At 39.1% G+C, this 14,363-nt stretch overlaps 1 protein-coding gene across 48 annotated transcripts in view; it reads right to left on the bottom strand.

Moving 5' to 3' along the window:
* ZBTB20 (zinc finger and BTB domain containing 20) overlaps positions 1-14,363 on the bottom strand; it is an 825,041-nt gene that overhangs the window by 181,468 nt on the left and 629,210 nt on the right. The window lies entirely within an intron of this gene.

Genomic DNA, 14,363 nt, shown 5'->3' with positions numbered 1-14,363 from the left:
AGTTGTGCCTATTATAGGACAAACTCTTCTCCAGTCTCCTTGGTATATATAAACACAGAAAGTAACATGTTAGTGTACAGAGGGCTTTGGAATAAATACGGGCACAGCAGGAGGAAGAACCATCCAGATCAGTGTGAACAGAAGGCTGTCTTTACTCAAATGGTTTCCTTGAATTTTTTAATACAAAGGGAAAAATTATGACACAGAATTTATATAAAAAGATAAATTAAGCAGGTACTTTTTACTCGATGATCTGTTAGATACTAAACCAAGAGGACAATGTGGGCACAGTCTGTGTTTTAAAGACTTGGTAAGAGCTTTCCATAATACAGATTGGAAAATGTTACTTCTGTCCTTGTTACCACCAACTATTTGTTTAAGAGCAATCCAGATCTTTCATGATCTGGATCTAGCCCCAATCCACCTCTCTTGTTTTCCCCCACCACTGCTTCCTTACACACTGTGACAGACTATTTGCTCTCCCTAAACATGCCCAGGACACCTCTGCCCCTGAGCCTTTGCTAACAGTTCACACTAGAACCTCCCAAGCTTAGCACAGTGTCCTAAACACAGCAGGACCCTCCAATGTTTGTTGAATAAATGCTGTCTATTTATTTTAGGAGACAAAGATGATAGAAAAAAGTTGTTAAATCAGTAAGGGAACAGCACGAGAAAAGGTCAAGGAAAAGTTAATTTTAGTGCATTTTCACAGTGGGGGCAAGATGAGCCTTTAAGATTAGGAAAACTGATGCTCTTTATTCTTGGGTCTAGCCAATGCTATGAGTCAGTTACTTTTTTGGGAACGAGTTTCAACCTCAAGGTTAAATGGACACAAATGCTCTGTCCATCAGCATATAATGAAAAAGCTGTGGCTATTTCCACATCAGCACAGTGAAATTAAAATATGCAGTGCCTTTCTCAGAGGCATCATGTATGACAGACCTTTTAAAAATACTCCCCCTTTCCATTCGTGTACAGAAAGAGCTATAAAAACAAAAGTAAATGTTTAAAAAAACTGGAATAATATCGCTGACAAAAGAAAGAGCTGAGGTGTATCTTCATAGTTTTCTGACTATAAGAAGGGCTGTAAAGAGGATAATGATAGGCATTTTTGTCCTAGGGCAAAATGATATTAAACTGTCCAGTGGGGAATTTAAGACTTTAAGATGAACATCCTAAATGTACAAGTGGTAAATAATCAAATAGATTGCTAAGAGCTGTTATGAAATTTCTATCTTCATGGTTATTTAAAAATAGGAAAGATCCTTGTCTGTTTCAGATAGAATAAAAGCAGCTCTATCTCCAGTCAGGAGGGTGAATTCAACAGCTTCTCTAGTCTCGTTTTGTTCTATATTACTACAAAATCCTATAGCATGCTGATTCCCCGAATTGCACAGAATTACAACACAGTTGAATAAAATACATTCTATGGTTTGAAGAAGACAATGTGACACAAGAAGTCTGTAACTAAATTCAAAATAGTGTATAGACTGCTTATGTATAGATTCAATTTGCCAAGTGTATATTAATTACCCAAACAGAATTGAGCAAAAATATACTTGAATCTGCTATGGTTTTTAACATAATAATTAGCTAGAGTGAAACATTCTAACAATTAATTCTTTCATGTCCAAGACATTTTAGCTGAATATTTAATAAACCTGTTATGAATATGCATATAAATTCAATACCCAATTTTTTTAAAAGTTAGAAAAAAGACCAAAGAATTATATAAGATTTCACTGTTATATTCCCAGGACTATCTTCAAAGACATCAGGAGAATTGGTGAGCAAATACTTTTAAATGGCCAAAATGGGCTCCATATGATTAAGAATGTAAATCTAATGACAGACTCAGGGAGAGCTCTAACAGGGGTGGCAAATTACTGGCTTTCTTATCTATTTACCTTTCAGCTTTGGAGCTCAGCGGAAGTGTCCATTCCATACAAGCACACAAGATTAGATGAGAAGCTCCAAAGACCTTGTCTGAACCGAATTCATTTCACGTAGTTTGCCACATTTCTTAAATAGAAGATGAGCCCTTTCTATCTATGGCCCAGATTTGTATTGGATCACTGAACTATTGCCCAACTCTTATAAGCAAAGCACTAACATGTACCAATCAACAGGCAGCCCATAGCAGAGGTATCAGGAAGGTCAAAATACACACACATAAGAAATTGGCAGTACATTATAGAGAAAAGCTATTTCTAAAGATGGACTTTGGCTACTTAAAGCCTGAGTGTTATTCAACTTTTGTTAGGGGAAAAAAAAAATCAGTCCCAACGTTACTTGTAAAGATCTGGTTAAAAAAAGAGATCAAGACAGAGAAATGTAGTTTTATCTTTCAAACCATTATTTTCATAAGGACACAAATCAGAGATAAACTATGACAATTTCTTCATAGCTGACTTGTTGGAGGATATTGTTCTTGTCTCCACTAATGACTTCTGGAGGTTGGTTATTGCTGTGATCAGGAGCTGGGAGGATACAGGCTTAAGACCTTTCAAGAGAAACATTTTGTTCAATATCAGTTCAGGAAATAAAGCCAGCATTAAGCCTACTTTGATAACCTATCTACCATTATGGCTGGTTCATGTAGCCACTCCTTATGCTGTTTTGAATGTGAAGAATGAGTTGAACAGCAAAGGTGTCAAGCTAACCAGCAACTGGAATTTGAAAGGCTATTGTTCAAGAAGCTGATAATATTGTTAGAATTCATAAAACTTACTCCTGACTCCCTCACTCCATCCCTTTCTATTTTCACATCCACATTCCTATCATTAGGCAGGTGAAGAAAAAGAAACAAATGTGATGGGGACTGCCTCTTTGGGGACACAGTCAGTTCTCCATCCTCCCCAACAGCAACCTGATCTCAGTTATCTGAAATGTTATTCATTGAAATGCTTTAATACTTCTTCTTAGGGTAACTGGCATTTTTAACGATCTCTACAGAATCCAAATTCAGATTTTTCCAAGGTAATGAAGAAGGTATTTGGTGATTATGTGTTTGTGTGTGTGTGGTGGTGGGTGGTAGTGGTGATGATGGTGGTAGCGGTAGTGGTCATGGTGGCCTCTGCTCTGGACTATAGATTTTGCAGCTTTATTGCCCAAGGGGGTCACCTGATTTCCTGTCTCAAGAAACACTGTTGCCTATGGTTTAATTGGAAATAAAGATATATACATACATATGCATATATCATATATATATTATATATATATTTATAGATTGAAGGTGGGAAGAGAAGGAGATGACAGAGAAGAGATGGTTGGATGGCATCACAAACTCAATGGACATGAGTTTGGGTAAACTCTGGGAGTTGATGATGGACAGGGAGGCCTGGCGTGCAGCAGTCCATGGGGTCACAAAGAGTTGGACATGAGCGACTAAACTGAACTGAATAAATATGTATATATATTTCTGTTTGAAAGTTATAAACATTTGGGGACTTTCTGTCTATACACTCGATGAAGTGTTCCTACTGATGTCAGAATAATTTAGGTAGAAACATAAGGAAACATAAATGGTTTCCTCTGACACTACGAACTTGTTCTTCCTTAGTGATTTCCTCCTGGTTAATTGCCATTCACTCCTGGCTCTTTGGAGCATGTGCTCAAGTAGACTTTTTCACAGTATCTTTCCTGTGTGTGAAATTTACTTATAAATACCTGAATACTTGTATTCACCTATTAATGGCCTAGGAATTGAAGATGTTTTCTGTCTGCTGTTTCACCTTCCACTTCATGAAAGGATTAGATTGTAAACAGCCTAGCAGAATCCTTCAGGCCAAACCCTGGCTGAGCTGATCTCAGCAGGCAGGGAACCTGTGGCAGCCTATGAAACACAATTATGAAAATAGAAAGGATTCACTCATACTTTCAGGAAGAAATTACGTTGTTTCCAAGATGAGACCTAGAAAATAAGACACATTACAAGACACTGAGCAAGATAAGACTTTAAAAAGAGTAAGCAGAGGTAAATTTCAAAAAACACCAGATTTGCCAGAGCCTTCTCAAACTGTAGATATATTTTCAGTGTCTGACTTGCACCAGACACTTTAAGGGAAGTCCATTTGTCTCTGACCAATGAAGCCCAAAATACCCATGCACAAAAGGCAGTGAGTATTTCTCATCTCCAAAGGCAATCAGTTTGTGCTCCAGAGTCTGAGGGTTCATGGCTTTCTTTTAATTTTATAAGTCTGTGTATGCCTGGTTCCTCCTGCATGAGTAGGTCCTGAGGAAGTGACCCGTCCACAAGCCCACAGAGCTAATTAACCCCATCCTGAGGGTTACCCCTCCCTCATCTCAAACATCCACTCAGTGTTTTAAATGACCCAGCAGTAGCATGATCAGATGATTTTTTTTTTCTCAGTGAGGAAAACATGGTGTTGGAAGAGCTAGGATATGTCTGCTCTAATTCAAAACAGCAGTGTGACCCTAAAATATTACCAAATAACTTTTTATCAGCAGTGCAGAAATGATCAAAAATGCTTGAATGAAATCTTTCATGATATTTGTCCAACTTACTGAAGTTTCTATTTTTAAATAACAAATAATACATAATAAATACTGAGGTAGAGAAGTTTGAGCTATATCCAGAAAATTTTTTTTAAATCTCCTTTTACTAGAAAAAATAGAAAAAAAAAATAGACCCACAGCCTCCTTCCTCATCTTTAACAACTTAAAAAGAAGGGCCAATGAGAAGAATGACACAACCCATCCTTTTTCCATTTCAAGGAATCGGCTCATGTTTTTCCAGATTTATTTTTGCCAAAGTGAATGTCTTGAAAACTCTGAGATGATCGCTGTTTTCTAACTTTTCAAAAAAGAAAAGAAAAAAGTGAACATGATGATGGTGGGTGATTTAATGGAATCAGCTTGTCAACATGATGAAACTGAAAAAGCTTTTACAGAATATGTCCACATGCTAAAATAAAAAATCTTTAACATAATGTATATAGTGTAGCGTGATTTTTGTTATGGCAAAAGAAGAGAATATCATTAATTTAGACAGTAAGTGTAAGGTTCTGCTAAAAACGCCATGGATAAATCATAGAAATACATCTTGGCCAGACAAATGGAGCCAGACAAGTTCTAGTTCTTTCAGAAGCTATCAAAAGAGCCATCAGATTTTAAGTCTGTCATCTCTCATATGTGATAAGAAAAATTCTCAGCAATTTCCCTCAGTAATACTAGTATATAGCTTCAAAGTTTTAGCGATTTATACATAAATGGACAAGAAAATGACCTTTTGTGAATGTCCCATTTTAGGCAAACCATAGTATCTCTTGCATTCTCAAAAGTAAGTGTGGCAGATTGGCTCATTTTGGCAGGGCTTGGTGGGAGAACATGCACATTTTGTGTGAAATTTCAACCTTTCCTTCCTTTGCAGAATGGTTTATGCGCACACAATTTAATGTCCAGGAATTCTGTAATTCTTAGCACAGTGGTCAGTCAATACAAGGGAAAACCATCTAATATTTAAAATTCATGTTTAGAGTGTCTTAAATCCCGTGCTTTTGAACTAAAGACCTTATGAAAGTTCTAACAACCCGGCGATCGAACCCGGGTCTCCCGCATTGCAGGCAGATGCTTTACCATCTGAACCACCGGGGAATCCCAGATTCAAAAAAACAATTGAATACTTCTTCCTAAGTGTCTTATAGGTGTGGTTGCCAACTGAGAGTGTTAGGTTGGCAAAACAGGTTTAATAGGCAAAAAAGGTGCTGGATGAACAATGTTTTTTACTTACACTGGTTGGAAATTGTATATTTGATTTATAGCCCAAATCAAGCTCTTATATCAGTGCCTCCAGTCTTTGACTGGAACTGCTTCATTTGATTGCAAAGATTCCTGCCCATCATTGATTCCTGGGATTCTAAAGGACTTAGGTCTATGGGGTCCAATCCTTTACTACTTCTCTAATCTCATTTCTCATCACTTGCATGCAACATTGGTCCAACTGCAATAAAATATGTTTACCTAAGTGGAACAAGAATAGAAATGTGAATGAGGATTGAAATGAAACCAATTAGAATTAGTGACTCTATGCTCTTGAGAAAATTCAGCTCTCCCATTGGAGAGATACCTGTGTTTTTAACTGAGCCTAACACAGTGTCTGAACCTTCCTTGAGAATTAGTTAGATACAGGAGAACATGCAAAGCACTGTCGATATGGAGGCATGCTTTCATTCTTTAACAGAAGTTTTTCCAGAGTCTACCATTAATTAATCTGCTGATTAGATTCCATTGTAGACCTCTACGATAATGTATACTTTACAGAGTTTTTATGTCTCCAATATTACTGATAGGTTACTAGCTTACTCTTGTAAGTTATCCTAAACATAACCATCTGCCTATAGCTTCCTGTTCCTTATTTCAATTGCCTTGTGACATCCATTAGTAGTAATAGTAGTAGTAGTAGTAGTAGTAGTAGTAGTAGTGTTAGTTGCTCAGTCATGTTTGACTTTTTGCAACCCCATGGACTGTAGCCCGCCAGGCTCCTCTATCTATGGGATTCTCCAGGCAAGAACTGGAGTAGATTGCCAGTCCCTTCTCTAGAGATCTTTCCAACCCAGGGATTGAACCTGGGTCTCCTGCATTGCTGGCAGATTCTTTACCATCTGAGCTACAGGGAAGAACTGGCATGTCCTAAGTCACTTCAGTTGTGTCCGACTCTTTGAGATCCTATGGACTATAGCCTGCCAGGCTCCTCTGTCCACAGGATTCTCTAGGCAAGAATACTGGAATGGGTTGCCATGCCCTTCTCCAGGGGATCTTCCTGATCCAGGGATGGAACCTGGGTCTCTTCTGTCTCCTGCTTTGGCAGGTGGGTTCTTTACCACTAGTGCCACCCAAGGAAACCCCGACATCCATTAAGCCCTTATCAATAATATGACACTTTGTGGCCTATATTATCAACTCAGTTCATTTCAACTTAGGTAAGAAACCCCTTCCCCACCATCAACTACCTTGTCTTTTTCAAACAGTCAAGAAAAATCATATATGTCTGCCCAGTACTATTTGTTTGAAATGGATCCTTATGATCTTATTTAAAACAGCATTCTTTTCTTTTTTTGAACAATTGATGGGGTCTACACTCCTGAGATATATATCTTGAGTTTCAGGCAAATTGTGAGTCAATGGTCTCCCAGACACAACACTCACTACTCTCTGGGGAGAACATTTCAGAACCCAATAGAGGATCATAACCTTAAATAAGCTCAGTCTCTGGAAGGATTTAATGGAGCACACGTCTCTGGTCCCTGTGCTCCTTGTAAGGAGGTACGCTGCCATTATATTTTAGTCTTTTCTGAACTTAGCTATCTTAGGTCAGTTACAGTGAATATGGTATGAAGAACTTGAATTCTTCAACATGTTAAATTTTTTCACTTCAAATGCTTTATATGCAAAACCACGAGCATTTAATGTATGTACAGAGCAGCAAACATTCTCTCCCTGTTTCTTTTCAGATACTTTCTTCTCATATAAACAGTGGTGATAGAATTATAAGTGCCATTGTTCTGCCTCCATGTTAATATTCTTACTATCTTGTATAAACAGGAGTGAATGAATACGTACATGACACCAATCAATCCCTTTCTTAAAAATGCAGTTTTCATCTTTTTAAAAAGAAGAAGATGAATTAATGAATTCAACATGCAGTTTATCTGTTTGTATTTTGAATGTTAATAAAGTAAAACCAAATTATTGCCTAAGTTCTTTTCAGATTTACATCAGCCATTAACACTCTCCATGCCAGCCTGGGCCAGGGGAAAGTGGAACTGGTAGCCTTGGATCCAAGTCCCTGGAGTCAACTGGAGAGGATGTGAAGCAGCTAGAGCAGGAGGAGATATTCACTGGCAGTGGAGGAAATATATATATATATGTGAGAAATATATATATATAATACATATATATATGTATGTGTGTGTATATATATATATATAAATATATATATATATATTTGTACAGCACATTGCTAGGAAGAGATCATCTGGGGGCATTAGGTGAGAGAAATAGCAACACCAAACATACAAGTGCTCTGAGGGGACTAGGGAAAAGGGAAATCACTATTCTTTTCATCTCCTCATTGACTTCCCTTCTTCCTTAGTATGCTTTTCTTTCTATCACGTCATACTTCTCTCTCCATTCTTCAGGTTTTCCTCTGCCTATTTCTAACAAAGGAGCATTTAAGAAAATTTTAGGGAACAGTGAGACCCCTCCCCCCAAAATGAGAGGAGACTTATGATAACATACTGTACATTTATATATACACAAGAAAATACAACCTATATTTGATTGACCAAGAACTAGAAACTGGGACTTTTGAGATTTAAAAAATTCATGGTATGTCTGGTCATATTAATCTCCAGACCAGCTGGTTTTTTAGCATCACTGGAAAGAGCTATAAGAGAATCATGAGCATAAAAAATATAAGGAAAAATGGAATTGTATAAGGATTTATATCTGTAAAGAGAAAGGGGCTTTAGAGTTGTCTACTGAAATTCCCCTCAAATTATTTTTTGGACTTATCTATGAGAATACCAAGGAAAGGGATTTAGGAATTCTTGTTGGGTTTAGGGAACTACTAAACCCTGTCTATTATGTTCATTACAGTCATTCAAGCAAATAAAGGATAACTAGAGCATGGTATCTCACAGTGAATAACATGGTTGGTTACTCTGCCACTCTGACATATGGAGGCAGGGCCCACAGGACCAGGGGTCTCCTTATGAATACTACAGAGAGTGCTCAAGTTCATCTGAATGCACAGAGAATGAAGGATTAGCTGGATGGTGTCAGCTGTGAGGTACCTAAATGTATTCTCTAACCTAGCACCATCATTTTGAGCCTTGCCTTCTTGGAAAAAAATTTCAACACAGAGCTTATGGGAATGCTTTATTTGGTCACTGGGTGGGGGAGGATGCTGGGACTATGACAACATTCAATGGCCAGAGACAAGAGGAAGCGAGAAGAAAGAGGAAACCCAGAAAGCAGGAATGAGTGCCAAAAGAAGGGTGCCAGCTCTGGAGACTTTCTTTCAGAATAAATAGAGAATCTTAAAATAAGAAAAAAGAGAGCATGTGTTGAGGAAAACATCAGGATACTTTTGGAATGTGAGGCAAAAAGGAAAAATATTTGTCCCTTACCAATTTTCACCATTGTCTCATGGAAGATTCCTTTTTCTTCCACTTTAATATATACAAGTACATTCTTTTCCTAAGGGTCAGCCTTCTGTGATAATGACAGTCTTAAGTTATTGGCAAAGTTGAGAATGAAACTCTGACTTCCAGGCTATGTTTCTAAGTCCAGTCTATGTCCTCCAAAGTGTTCAGTCTGTTTTCTGTGGTTTCTCTGGGACCAGTGGCAAAAGATACATGTGGTAGGGGCAGACTTCCTTCTTGGGATATATACAGCTCCAGAAAATAAATACCTTCTCACCATGACTTTTGACTTTCATTTTAATCTCTTTTCTCCTAGACTATTAATCTTCAATTTCTTCTCTACCAGTCTGGGCCCTCATGGTTAGCTTTTAAGACATCCGCCATCAGTTTCTTCATCTATGACTTTCAATTGTTCCTCACTAGTTCTTGAGGCCATATGAACCCATTCATGTATGTTTGCCTCAACTCCCAGGCTGCTGAGCAAAGCTTAGGGAAAATTACAGAACTGGATAGCCTGGTGCCCCTTCAGAGTTCTGGTTTCCAACCTGAGCTGGGGTTTTGGAACTACTTTACAGTTCTTTCCTGATTCCCTTCCCTGGTGGCTCAGAGGTTAAAGCATCTGCCTCCAATGCGGGAGACCAGGGTTTGATCCCTGGGTCAGGCAGATCCCCTGGAGAACGAAATGGCAACCCACTCCAGTATTCTTACCTAGAGAATCCCATGGACGGAGGAGCCTGGAAGGCTACAGTCCATGGGGTTGCAAAGAGTCAGACATGACTGAGCGACTTCACTTTACAGTTCTTTCATCTTTTCTTAGTCAGTTTCCTTTTTCAGTCCCCAGTTCCCTTTTATCATGTAGTTAAACTGCTTGCAACTTACCTCCTACCCTTTATTCTCAGCTATTGTATTAACCTTGCCTTCTTTTCAAACAGAAGACAGAGCCATCAAATGGCAGTCCTATCACGCTACCTCTGTCAGAACCCATCCCTGACATCTCAGACACTTTTTTCTCTAGCATTAATAATCTCCTCCAGGGTCTTACTCTATCAGTTACTCCTTCTCTCTTCTGTGTTTTCCATTTTCTTCCTGCATGCCAACATGCTTCAGTTGTCCACATGTGAAACAAACAATAACAATCACAACAAACTAACAAACAACAGATCATCTTCTGTGGACACAGTCTTTGCTTCCTTTGAACCACTTTTGAGCTTCCTAAACCATTTCATTCCTCAACACAGTAAAATCCGATTTGTCTACCTGTGTTGCCAATTAAATGACCAAGGTCTCCAAAAACCTCTGATTGCTAGCTTCTAAGATCCATTTTCCAACCTTGTTGCTTTATTTCTTTCTTTTTAAAGTCAGGTTCATTGATAAATAATTTGCATACAAGAAAATTCATCTTTCCTTTTAATACCTTTCTACAGTTTAATAAATTTTGACTTCTGAGTTGGTTTCTTGATATGTGTAAAATAAAATTCAAATGCTTTGAATTCATACACAAATCTCTTCAAAATCTCTTAACAGTCTTCCCCATGTAACTCATTGTCTGGTCATACACCTTTTAGCAAGATGAACTCTGAACATTTAAGCTTCTAGAACTTTCTTCAGTTTCCTCCCTGTAAACATACATGTTTTTGTGTAACATAGTAAATGCTGTATTAATATCACATCAATTTCCATATAGAATTATAAAACTAGATGCTCTTTTGAGAAATTGATGTTTTCAAAATAGAGTGTAACTTTAAAGGTCTATGCTGTTTTAGTGTTATGGGTTGAATGGTGTCCTCCTCAAATTATTATGTTGAAATTCTAGCCCCTAGAACCACAGAATGTGACTGTATTTGAGAACAGGGTCATTGCAGATATGATTGATAAAGATGAGGCAATCCTGAAGTAGGGTGGATTAATAGTCCAATATGACTGGTATCCTTTTAAAAGGGGGAATTTAGACACAGACAAACACATGAGGAGAACACTATGTGAAAATGAAGGCCGAGATTAGTGTGATGCTTCTATAAGCTGAGGAACATCGAAGATGGCTAGCATACCATCAGAAGATAGTGTAGAACTATGCAACAGATTCTTCTTCAGAGCTCTTGGAAGGAACCAATTCTACTGACACTTTGATCTTGGGTATTTAGCCTCTAGAGCTGTAAGACAAGAATTTCTGCCTCTCAGTTTTATGGCACTTTGTTATGGCAGCCCTAGTAAACAGATACCTTTAGTAAATAAACATCTTTGAGTATGCTGGAATACTAATTTGCTCATTCACTCTCCAAGTCCTTAATGGATACCTAGTATGTGCTAGGGGCTTCCCTGGTGGCTCAGTGGTAAAGAACCCTCCTGCTAATGCAGGAGATGTGGGTTTGAACTCTGGGCCAGGAAGATCCCCTGGAGAAGGGAATGGCAACCCATTCCAGTATTCTTGCCTGGGAAATCCCATGGACGGAAGAGCCTGGTGGGCTATAGTCCATGGGTCACAAAGAGTCAGACATGACAGAGCAACTAAACAACAACAACAACTAGGTGCTGGACACTCTTCTAGGCTATGATGATGCCAGGTATATATGAAAAACTCAAACTATTTGTTGCGTGAATGAATAAGAACTTCATCATGTTACTGTCGGAGAAGGCAATGGCACCTGACACCAGTACTCTTGCCTGGAAAATCCCATGGATGGAGGGGCCTGGTGGGCTGCAGTCCAGGGGATCTCTAAGAGTCAGACACGACTGAGTGACTTCACTTTCACTTTTCACTTTCATGCATTGGAGAAGGAAATGGCAACCCACTCCAGTGTTCTTGCCTGGAGAATCTCAGGGACGGGGGAGCCTGGTGGGCTGCTGTCTATGGAGTCGCACAGAGTCAGACACGACTGAAGCAACTTAGCAGCAGCAGCAGCAACATGTTACTGTATTTTTTGTGTATTTACTAATAAGCAGTTAATCTATTCATCAACATAGGACTGATTAAATGTCTACCATTTATTCATTGATCAAATATTTATGGCATACCTACTATGTGTCAAATAACATTCTAAGCACAGAGGATAAAATTATAGATAGGACAAATTCTCTACCTTCATGAAACTTGAGTTCTAATAGGGGAACAGACATCAGACACAAAAACAAGGAAATTACGTAATTTCACTCTGTGCCCCACAATGACAATCATAAATATTTATCCTATAAACCCTCTAACTCTTGAACAATGCCCAGGGTAATACTGATACTTAAAAATATTCCTAAATACCACTCCCTGTTATTTCCCTTACATTCCTGCAATCTCCATATAAGCCTGAATATTTAAAGTCATTAATATTCCCTGGTGGCTCAGATGGTAAAGAATCTAACTGCTATGCCAGAGACCTGGGTTCAATCCTTGGGTCGCGAAGATCCCCTAGAGAAGGGAATGGCAAGCCACTCCAGTATTCTTGCCTGGAGAATCCCATGGACAGAGGAGCCTGGTGGGCTACAGTCTGTGGGATCACAAAGAGTTGGACAGGTCTGAGCGACAAATTTCTTAAGCTGTTCTTTAGGCTTTCTGATTTAAGCATAATTTTAGGAGTTTACACATTACTTCAGAGTCTACAAAATAAAGACCAACACGTTGAAGTCTGAGAGTGGAGCTAGGGTAATCCACAGGCAGTGTACAGGCTAAAAATGTTTGGGCAGGACACCCAAAGTTGGCTTTCTCAGTCAGCCAGTGTCATTCAACACCTATTTCTTAAGCACTTTCAGTATGTCAGCCACTGTGCTGAAGATAGTAGAACTGTGGGAAAAGCAGGCATGGTGCTGACCCCCACCAAGCTTATGTTCTAAAGGGAAACACCTGAACAGCTAGTTTCACAGTCCCTTTCTTAATTACAACCGTGATGGGGCTGTGTGAAGAAAGCTGAGAGAGCTCGGGGTCAGGGGACTCGGCCACGAGGAGTTTGTGAGAAGCCTCCTTGAGGAAGTGGTACCTCAGTACTGACTTTGGGGCTGGGGTATGCATGGATCTTTGTTTCAGGAGGGATCACAGACTCTTATGTTGCTTCCTCCTCCTCTCCTTTCATCCACGTACACGTTTCAAATACTTAAAAGCATTCTTCAAATACAGTAAGAACACCAAAACTAAACACAAGAGAAGGACTCTTCAGAGGAAAGGGGCCAAAAATAGAAGGGAAAAAAACCCCTAATCTCACCATTTGTTTTGAAAACATCTAAAATGATTAAAACACATTATAAACTAAAACATATGAACTAATCACTTGCCAAGTTTCATTTTTAAATCATAGCCGTTCTCGAGGTTCATAAACTAAAAAAGAGTCTTCAATGTGAACTTGTGTTTTTCTTTGCTTGGCCCACAGTTGGCCTGAAGTATTTGCTGTGAAGCTGTATGGAAGAAAATGGATCCAGCTAGTCAAGAACATATAGAGTACTTCCACTGGAAAGTAAGCTCCATGAGATCAGGCCTTGGTCTATTCATAGCTGTGTCCCTAAAGCACAGAAGAGCACTTGGAAAACAATAGGGACTCCATAAATGCTGAATGGCTAACTGAATGAATATTCTGGGCCTTTGAAGGAATTCTCCAGCTCTCTTTTCTTACCACATCTTGGTTTAAGCCAGTGGTTTGGGGGCAATTTTTACCCCCCAGGAGATGTTTAGCAACATCTAGGGACACTTTTAGTTGTCAAGCTCTTGGACAGCAAGGCGATCAAAACAGTCAATCCTAAAGGAAATCAACCCTGAATATTCATTGGAAGGACTGACGCTGAAGCTGACGCTCCAATACTTTGGCCACCTGATATGAAAGGCCAACTCATTGGAAAAGATCCTGATGCTGGGAAAGATTGAAGGTAGGAGGAGAAGGGGGTGACAAAGGATGAGATGGTTGGATGGCATCACCATCTCAAAGGACATGAGTTTGAGCAAACTCCGGGAGGTGATGAAGGACAGGGAAGCCTGGCATGCTGCATTCCATGGGGTTGCACAGAGTTGGACACGATTTAGTGGCTGAACAACAAAATCTAGTGGGTAGAGATCAGAGATGCTGCTAAACATTCTACAATGCACAGGATAGCTCTGCACTACAAACATTTACCTATCCCCAAATTTCAGCAAGGACAAGGTGGTAAAAAACTGTCTTAGGCCCTTTTTTAATATTGGGCTGTATTTGGGAATATGAGACTCCATATATTTGGGAGAAATTGAGT

The sequence above is a fragment of the Giraffa tippelskirchi genome, chromosome 2, assembly GCF_054371585.1.
Source record: "Giraffa tippelskirchi isolate mGirTip1 chromosome 2, T2T-mGirTip1v1.2.pri, whole genome shotgun sequence".
Classification (NCBI taxonomy): domain Eukaryota; kingdom Metazoa; phylum Chordata; class Mammalia; order Artiodactyla; family Giraffidae; genus Giraffa; species Giraffa tippelskirchi.
Note: the sequence above shows the minus strand (reverse complement) of the source record. Positions and strands in the feature narration are given on the sequence as shown.